Consider the following 10,000-nt stretch of genomic DNA (forward strand, 5'->3'; position numbering starts at 1 on the left):
ACGCCCCGGGAGTGCGGGGCGACAGCCGTAACGGCCGCCCATCTTCCCTTAGTCCGTGCAAGACGAACTTTCACTTTCATTGCGCCTTTAGGTTTAGTCATGTCCCAATGACTCGCGCACATGCTAGACTCCTTGGTCCGTGTTTCAAGACGGGTCCTGAAAGTACCCAAAGCTATAGCGTCGCAGATCGGCGTTTCAACCGAGTCTGTCCGAGAACTCATTGGCGAACAGCCATTCGTAGACAGAACCGACACCAGGTGCGATTACCGTCATAAACGAACGCGCTTGCCAATGGTCGGACGCTAACTGTGTAGCGGCCCGGCGCCATATGCATACCTTCGAGCGAGTCGACCGGGAAACACCGCGGGTTCGTCCGAAACGGCGAACCGTTCGAACGGGCTCCACCGCGGGCCTTAGATCGACACCCAAAGGATCGCGACGTCCTACTGGGGGAGAAGTGCACGCGTTCGACTTCGGTTCGCATAAACAAAAGGCGCGAACGACGCGTACGCCGTTCGTCGCACGATCATTTAGCGCCGCTATCGAGTCACGCTGAATCTCCCCTTTCGACCTTTCGGGTTTCTCAGGTTTACCCCTGAACGGTTTCACGTACTATTGAACTCTCTCTTCAAAGTTCTTTTCAACTTTCCCTCACGGTACTTGTTCGCTATCGGTCTCGTGGTCATATTTAGCCTTAGATGGAGTTTACCACCCACTTAGGGCTGCACTCTCAAGCAACCCGACTCTGAGGAGAGATCCTCCCGTTATCGGCAACGGTCACTACGGGCCTGGCACCCTCTATGGGCTGTGGCCCCGTTCAAGATGGACTTGGACGCGTCGCACAATCTCGGGATGACGGATCCTCCCTAACACCACATTTCCCGGCGTCCGGTTTCGGCCGCGGGATTCAGTGCTGGGCTTTTTCCTGTTCGCTCGCCGCTACTAAGGAAATCCTAGTTAGTTTCTTTTCCTCCGCTTAATAATATGCTTAAATTCAGCGGGTAGTCTCACCTGCTCTGAGGTCGCAAATATAAATTTGCCTTTATTTTGTCAGACGATAATTACACGTATTCCGTTTATATGGCTGCCTCCAAACAATTTCAAACATCGATCTGACGTCGTTGCGAGAATGTTGTTGTTGTTAATTATAGTGCATAAAATATGCATATAAACAACTTTAACGTCTCGGACACGACGATCGCTTCGTTCGAAATTTAAGCGTTGTGGCTGCTTTTTAATATCGGACGTGCTACGTCTAAACCAACTTGTACCAACAAACTAATAAGAATGTCAGCCGCTATTGCGTTTTAGGATGCCGCGTTATTTTTTATATTGTTTTTATTGTTGTCTACGTTGCATAATATTTTATTATGACAACCGACAATCAATTAACAATTATAGTAACGCGTCATATTTGCACCCAACACGCTCCGACGTAATTGTCTACACAACATTGTGCGCTGTGTTTAAGACAAAAACCGAGCAGTCTTTGAAATTGACACGACCCTCAGCCAGGAGTGGTCCGGGAACAGTATATCCGAGGACCGCAATGTGCGTTCGAAATGTCGATGTTCATGTGTCCTGCAGTTCACAAGTTGACGCGCAATTAGCTGCGTTCTTCATCGACCCACGAGCCAAGTGATCCACCGTTCAGGGTAATCTTTTCAAACAAATTTAAAATATTATTACATAACGCACCGTTCCACATCGAAATCGTTTCATCATCACACAACAACAAAAATAACTACTTAAGGTTATTACAATTGTGATGTATATGTGAGAAACGGACCAATCGAAAGAAACGTTCGGCGTTATATTTTATAATATTTTATTTAATTAAAGTGGCATTTGTTTCTACTTATCGAAAAGAGTATGCAGTTATAGTTTAAGTTTACATAAAGAATAACCCGATGATATTAACGTTTTATAAATACGTATATATATCTATTAGGTTTTTTTTCTCTATCAACTTTGTCTATAAAACTCTGCTCCTTTTGCGATAAGCATTATGTATATTTATTAAATAGAAAATATGTCGAAAAACCAGACGTTTTCTTCAAACAAACGCCACAGCTACAAACTTAATCACAACAATATTTACCAAACAATACAATTGTAGGGTGTTTTGTGTGATACGTCGTTTGGTGGGCATTCTAAGAACGTCCGTCGACATAAAAACGAATCAAAAGAAAAGCACAGGCAGTGCAAAACGTTCCTTCGTCAGTCGGGCGTATATCATTTAAAACCCACAGAATCTAAAAAAGTTAATAAACTTTTTTATTTAGATTCCTACGGTTCGTCGCGTCGTTAAAGTAAATTATTACTTCGACGCATGCGGAACCCAGGTACCCGAAAACCGTAAGCCTAAGCGTTTTTTTCCAAACATCACTCACTATCGATAAAGTAAATTGATTTTATGTATTTATAAATGTGCGTTTGTATGTATAGTAGTATAGTAGTAGTATATTTTGTTATTGGTTGTTTCGAGCTTTTTATTGTTATAAAACGTTTTTGTAGTCTTGTACATAAAGTACAGACGAATAGACAGCCCCTTTTATTTATTAATAAACTCCAACCATTTACAAATTAAATTACAACTACAACATCTCTTTTACACATTAATTATACACCATCTTTATTTTCTTTTTTCCGAAGCGAATACGATGAAGAAAATACGCAAAGACTGGCTTACAAAACCGTAAGCCTAAGCGTTTATTTTTCAAACATCACTCACCATCGGTAAAGTAAAATGATGGTATGTATAAATGTGTATTTGTATGTACAGTAGCGTAATAATTTTGTTGTTGGTTGTTTCGAGTTTATTTATTATTATGGTTTGTATGTATAAAGTTTTAGTCTTGTACATAAAGTACAGACGAATAGACAGCCCCTTTTATTTATTAATAAACTCCAACCATTTACAAATTAAATTACAACTACAACATCTCTTTTACACATTAATTATACACCATCTTTATTTTCTTTTTTCCGAAGCGAATACGATGAAGAAAATACGCAAAGACTGGCTTACAAAACCGTAAGCCTAAGCGTTTATTTTTCAAACATCACTCACCATCGGTTAAGTAAAATGATGGTATGTATAAATGTGTATTTGTATGTACAGTAGCGTATTAATTTTGTTGTTGGTTGTTTCGAGTTTATTTATTATTATGGTTTGTATGTATAAAGTTTTAGTCGTGTACATAAAGTACGATCGTATTGGCAGACACCATTATTATTCATTCATTCATTCTTGTTTGTTATTATAAATAACTCCAACCATATACAAATACTACAACAACAACAACAACATCTCTTGCACATTAATTATACACCACCACTGTGTATTAGTACTTTTTTTCGAAGCGAATACGATGATGGAAATACGCTAAGACCGGCACTGCGAAAGCAATAATAAAACGTTAGCACATAACCATCTTTCGACAATATTGATTCGTGTTAATGTTCGAAAAAATTCTTTGAAAACGTCGTTTACGGCACGTTTACAATCGATTTATAAAATAAATCGAAAAACGTAACAACAGATCCGCTTAATGCAAGACGACCCGTTGTTGCTTTTCCGTTCGACGCATAATAAAGAATTTTGTATGAGAATTGATCATCATACGAATAGTGTATGTATGTGTGTTTTTTGTTGATCAGCACAGACAAAATGTGTGTGTATGTGTGACAACTAAACAACAACATTTACACGTTAATGATCCTTCCGCAGGTTCACCTACGGAAACCTTGTTACGACTTTTACTTCCTCTAAATGATCAAGTTTGGTCATCTTCCCAGCAACATCGGCAACGTCGAAACGCCACCGCGCACCGGTCCGAAGACCTCACTAAATCATTCAATCGGTAGTAGCGACGGGCGGTGTGTACAAAGGGCAGGGACGTAATCAACGCGAGCTTATGACTCGCGCTTACTGGGAATTCCTCGTTCATGGGGAACAATTGCAAGCCCCAATCCCTAGCACGAAGGAGGTTCAGCGGGTTACCCGGACCGCTCGGTCAGGGAGGACACGCTGATTCCTTCAGTGTAGCGCGCGTGCGGCCCAGAACATCTAAGGGCATCACAGACCTGTTATTGCTCAATCTCGTGCGGCTAGAAGCCGCCTGTCCCTCTAAGAAGAATTGTTTGTACGCCGACAGTAAAAACCGCACATAGAGACCGGGCGAACCCGGCTCCAGCCGGCATTTGGGATGTCGAAATACGCCTATTTAGCAGGCTAGAGTCTCGTTCGTTATCGGAATTAACCAGACAAATCGCTCCACCAACTAAGAACGGCCATGCACCACCACCCACCGAATCAAGAAAGAGCTCTCAATCTGTCAATCCTTCCGGTGTCCGGGCCTGGTGAGGTTTCCCGTGTTGAGTCAAATTAAGCCGCAGGCTCCACTCCTGGTGGTGCCCTTCCGTCAATTCCTTTAAGTTTCAGCTTTGCAACCATACTTCCCCCGGAACCCAAAAGCTTTGGTTTCCCGGAAGCTGCCCGCCGAGTCATCGGAGGAACGTCGGCGGATCGCTAGCTGGCATCGTTTATGGTTAGAACTAGGGCGGTATCTGATCGCCTTCGAACCTCTAACTTTCGTTCTTGATCAATGAAAGCGTTTTTGGCAAATGCTTTCGCTTCTGTCCGTCTTGCGACGATCCAAGAATTTCACCTCTAACGTCGCAATACGAATGCCCCCATCCGTTCCTATTAATCATTACCTCGGGGTTCCGAAAACCAACAAAATAGAACCGAGGTCCTATTCCATTATTCCATGCACACAGTATTCAGGCGAAGTTTTAGCCTGCTTTAAGCACTCTAATTTGTTCAAAGTAAACGTGCCGGCCCACCTCGACACTCAATGAAGAGCACCGCGGCGGGATTGAGTTGGGCCGCCCTCTCGAGCTAAGCCCACCGGCAGGACGTCCCGCGAAACGCCAGTTAACACCGCGAACGATGAACCGGCGGCGCGGGACACAAATTCGACTACGAGCTTTTTAACCGCAACAACTTTAATATACGCTATTGGAGCTGGAATTACCGCGGCTGCTGGCACCAGACTTGCCCTCCAATTGATCCTCGTTAAAGGGTTTAGAGTGTACTCATTCCGATTACGGGGCCTCGGATGAGTCCCGTATCGTTATTTTTCGTCACTACCTCCCCGTGCCGGGAGTGGGTAATTTGCGCGCCTGCTGCCTTCCTTGGATGTGGTAGCCGTTTCTCAGGCTCCCTCTCCGGAATCGAACCCTGATTCCCCGTTACCCGTTACAACCATGGTAGGCGCAGAACCTACCATCGACAGTTGATAAGGCAGACATTTGAAAGATGCGTCGCCGGTGCGAGACCGTGCGATCAGCGCAAAGTTATTCAGATTCACCAAGTTGTACGATGACGGCGAAACCGCCACCGATTGGTTTTGATCTAATAAAAGCGCTCCTTCCGTCTCCGGTCGGAGCTCTGTTTGCATGTATTAGCTCTAGAATTACCACAGTTATCCAAGTAAATGTGGGTACGATCTAAGGAACCATAACTGATTTAATGAGCCTTTCGCGGTTTCACCTTAATTTGGCTTGTACTGAGACATGCATGGCTTAATCTTTGAGACAAGCATATGACTACTGGCAGGATCAACCAGGGAACTGTGTTTTTGTGTTTTTTGAGACAGACGAGAGAATAAAATACTCATCATCATCGTTTATAAAGATGAAGAATATGCGCGTTTGTGCGAAACAATCTAACATATAAGAAAGTAACGCCACGCTGTTTCTTCTTTTCTTCGTACGATATAGAGATAAATGTATCGTCATCATCGTCGTCGTAGTCGTTAAACACCACAACACATATATCGGTCAATAAAGGCATAATAATAATATTTATAATATTATTTTTTACCTTTGCCGATTTAAAAGTTCAAACATTCTCTTCACTCTTCGCAAGATTGAATGCGACGTGAATTTATGAAATTCTTTCGAATCCATAAACGTTACGAATATTATATAAATATTCTCGCTCGGATATTAGAGAGTTGACGCATTTATTATTTTTGTTTGTTTAAATCACAAACATTTGTTAGTTCAACAAAGTTTGATTGCATAAGGACCGCCAACGTAAGAGAATACGTTTTGCCGCATCCGCAATCTCGCTGTGGGGAACTGGGCGAGCCACAAAATCACAAAATAAAGCAATCTCGCAAGCAAAGCCCTATTCGAATTCGATAGCGGAAATGTGCGATAAACGTCGATAAATTGGAAGCAAATGCAGAACGTATACATAATCGGTCGTTTTGTCGTCGTCATTTATGATAAACTTCGACTAAACCGTTACACCGTTCATATCGCCTCACTCAACGCATCGACACACACCACTACCATATGTATACCAGCGCGACACCGATCGAGGCAGCCGCTCGGTATTGGATGTGCGCACCGCTCCACTGACATAGCTCCACAGGCGACGTCTACCGAAGCGCACAGCTCTATAACTATAAGGCATACACACAAAAGGGAGAAAATATTTTAAATATTGATAATATTAAAAAGTCATATTTTATATTTAAACCATTATAAAATTTAATTATAAAAACGTTTGTTTTAAAAAAAATAATTAATTAATAAAAACAAAATTATTTTAAGCGCCGTACTTCGTAAACGTCGTACTTCGTTCGTCGTATGTGCAAAGTCAAATGAATGCTGTAGTTAGTCGCAGTTGGAACGTCTGAATGTCGTACAACGTAACAATAATTTTGAGTGCCCTAATGTGTAGACGTCGTACTTCGCGAACGTCGCACTTCGTAAACGACGTACTTCGTGAACGTCGCACTTCGTAAACGACGTACTTCGTGAACGTCGCACTTCGTAAACGACGTACTTCGTAAACGTCGCACTTCGTAAACGACGTACTTCGTGAACGTCGTACTTCGTAAAGGTTATGCAATATTAATACACATTTGCTGTATTGCAAGTTGCATTTTAATAAATATTATGCATTTTTATGTTTTAATTTAATATCTAGGCCAAAATACTATGTTTATTTAATTGTTAAATGTGTACGTTTATTTATAGATACGTAATTTACATAAAAATTTGTTTTTTTTTTTATTATATGCAAACTACAAATAAAACATTTAATATTTTTAAACGTCGTACTTCGTGTAAGTTATGCAATATTGATACAAATTTAGTGTATTGCGGGTCGCAATAATATTAATTTATATTTGAACGTAGTACTTCGTGAAGGTTATGCAACATCAGTACACATTAAGTGTATTGCAGGTTGCATTATTATTAATTTATGTTTTCTCACTTTTTACCTTCATATAAAAAAAAATTTAATATTTTTGGACGTCGTACTTCGTAACAGTTATGCAATATTGATGCACATCTGTTGTGCTGCGGGTTGCATTTTATAAATTTAATGTATTCTTATGATTTACTTTAATGTCTAGGCAAAAAAACACTTTTGATTAGTTGCTGAATGTTTACATTTATTTACAGATACGTAATTTGCAAAAAAATTTGCTGTTTTTTTATTATATACAACACAAATAAAATTCTTTAATATTCTTGAACGTCGTACTTCGTGTAGGTTATGCAATATTGATACAAATTTAGTGTATTGCGGGTCACAATAATATTAATTTATATTTAAACGTAGTACTTCGTGAAGGTTATGCAAGATCAGTACATATTAAGTGTATTGCAGGTTGCATTATTATTAATTTATGTTTTCTCACTTTTAACCTCAATATAAAAAAAAATTAATATTTTTGGACGTCGTACTTCGTAAAGGTTATGCAATATTAATGCACATCTAGTGTGCTGCGGGTTGCATTTTATAAATTTAATGTATTTTTATGTTTTACTTTAATATCTAGGCAAAAAAAACAATTTTGATTAGTTGCTAAATGTTTACATTTATTTACAGATACGTAATTTGCAAAAAAATTTGCTGTTTTTTCATTATATACAACACAAATAAAATTATTATATTATTTATTGTTTACGTTTTACTTCATCACTTTGTGAACGTCGTACTTCGTTTGTACTATGAACGCTGCATTTCGTCGCAGTCGGCAGCACGTGCGAATAAACGTCGTACAAGAAAATCACGATTTTGAGTGCCGTACTTTGCAAACGTCGTACTTCGTCTATACTATGTACAAAGTCAAGTGAACGCTAAACCTCGTCGCAGTCGACAGCGCGTGCAAATAAACGTCGTACAAGAAAATCACGATTTTGAGTGCCGTACTTCGCTAACGTCGTACTTCGTCTGTACTATGTACAAAGTCAAATGAACGCTAAACTTCGTCGCAGTCGACAGCAAGTGCAAATAAACGTCGTACAAGAAAATCATGATTTTGAGTGCCGTACTTCGCAAACGTCGTACTTCGTCTGTACTATGTACAAAGTCAATTGAACGCTGTACTTCGTCGCAGTCGGAAGCAACTGCAAATATACGTCTTACAAGAAAATCATGATTTTGAGTGCCGTACTTCGCAAACGTCGTACTTCGTCTGTACTATGTACAAAGTCAATTGAACGCTGTACTTCGTCGCAGTCGGAAGCAACTGCAAATAAACGTCTTACAAGAAAATCATGATTTTGAGTGCCGTACTTCGCAAACGTCGTACTTCGTCTGTACTATGTACAAAGTCAATTGAACGCTGTACTTCGTCGCAGTCGGAAGCAACTGCAAATAAACGTCTTACAAGAAAATCATGATTTTGAGTGCCGTACTTCGCAAACGTCGTACTTCGTCTGTACTATGCACAAAGTCAATTGAACGCTGTACTCCGTCGCAGTCGGCAGCACGTGCAAATAAACGTCGTACAAGAAAATCACCATTTTGAGTGCCGTACTTCGCAAACGTCGTACTTCGTCTGTACTATGTACAAAGTCAAATGAACGCTTAACTTCGTCGCAGTCGACAGCACGTGCAAATAAACGTCGTACAAGAAAATCACGATTTTGAGTGCCGTACTTCGCAAACGTCGTACTTCGTCTGTACTATGTACAAAGTCAATTGAACGCTGTACTCCGTCGCAGTCGGCAGGACGTGCAAATAAACGTCGTACATGAAAATCACGATTTTGAGTGCCGTACTTCGCAAACGTCGTACTTCGTCTGTACTATGTACAAAGTCAATTGAACGCTGTACTCCGTCGCAGTCGGCAGGACGTGCAAATAAACGTCGTACATGAAAATCACGATTTTGAGTGCCGTACTTCGCAAACGTCGTACTTCGTCTGTACTATGTACAAAGTCAAATGAACGCTGCATTTCGTCGCAGTCAGAAACAAAGCAAACGTCGTGCAATGAAACAATAATTTTGAGTGCTGCATTTGTGAGCGCCGTACTTCGTTTGTTACTTTATGGTCACATGAACGTCGTATTTCATCACACAGAGCACCATACTTAATGCACTTAAATGAACGTTGTACTTCGTACAAGTTAGGCAATATTAATACACATTTGGTGTATTGCGGGTTGCATTATTAATTTACAAAAATAGCTATGATTTTATATACAACTTAAAATAATTCATAATATTTAAACGTCGTACTTCGTAACAGTAATACAATATTTAAACAAATGTAGTACTTCTTGAATATAGGCAATTTTCATACACGTTTACTGTGAAACCAGTTGCGTTACAATTAAAGTATACGTAGTACTTCGTGGTTTTAGGCAACTTTAGCGCGCGTTTTGTGTAATGTTGGTTGCATACCTTTAAACAAAATGATTGTGTCAAGACTATTTTACCACATGAGCAATCGTGACTTTATTATATGCAGTAGTTATTAAGCAGTGAATGGTGCAAGGCGAGCGCTATGTGCTAGGCGAGAGCTATGTGCTAGGCGAGAGCTATGTGCTAGGCGAGAGCTATGTGCTAGGCGAGAGCTATGTGCTAGGCGAGAGCTATGTGCTAAGTCCGTAGAACGAAGTATGTCGTTCGAATAAATTTGCTGGCTTTCTTCTACTCTTCCTCCTCTCTCTCTCT

General features: G+C 40.4%; 3 non-coding genes across 3 annotated transcripts in view; all 3 read right to left on the minus strand.

Moving 5' to 3' along the window:
- The window catches only part of LOC135267549 (large subunit ribosomal RNA), a 4,037-nt gene extending 3,012 nt beyond the window's left edge, over positions 1-1,025 (minus strand). Inside the window, exon 1 of the ribosomal RNA XR_010335964.1 lies at positions 1-1,025. This exon is cut by the window's left edge and continues 3,012 nt beyond it. This is a non-coding gene — a ribosomal RNA (large subunit ribosomal RNA).
- Positions 1,026-1,501: 476 nt separating this feature from the next.
- Positions 1,502-1,658, minus strand: LOC135267541 (5.8S ribosomal RNA). The gene has a single exon (XR_010335956.1). It is a non-coding gene; the product is annotated as a 5.8S ribosomal RNA (ribosomal RNA).
- A 2,058-nt stretch (positions 1,659-3,716) lies between these two features.
- Positions 3,717-5,639, minus strand: LOC135267546 (small subunit ribosomal RNA). Its single transcript, XR_010335961.1, has one exon. It is a non-coding gene; the product is annotated as a small subunit ribosomal RNA (ribosomal RNA).
- Positions 5,640-10,000: the final 4,361 nt, after the last annotated feature.

This window comes from Tribolium castaneum, unplaced genomic scaffold, assembly GCF_031307605.1.
Source record: "Tribolium castaneum strain GA2 unplaced genomic scaffold, icTriCast1.1 ptg000050l, whole genome shotgun sequence".
Lineage (NCBI taxonomy): Eukaryota > Metazoa > Arthropoda > Insecta > Coleoptera > Tenebrionidae > Tribolium > Tribolium castaneum.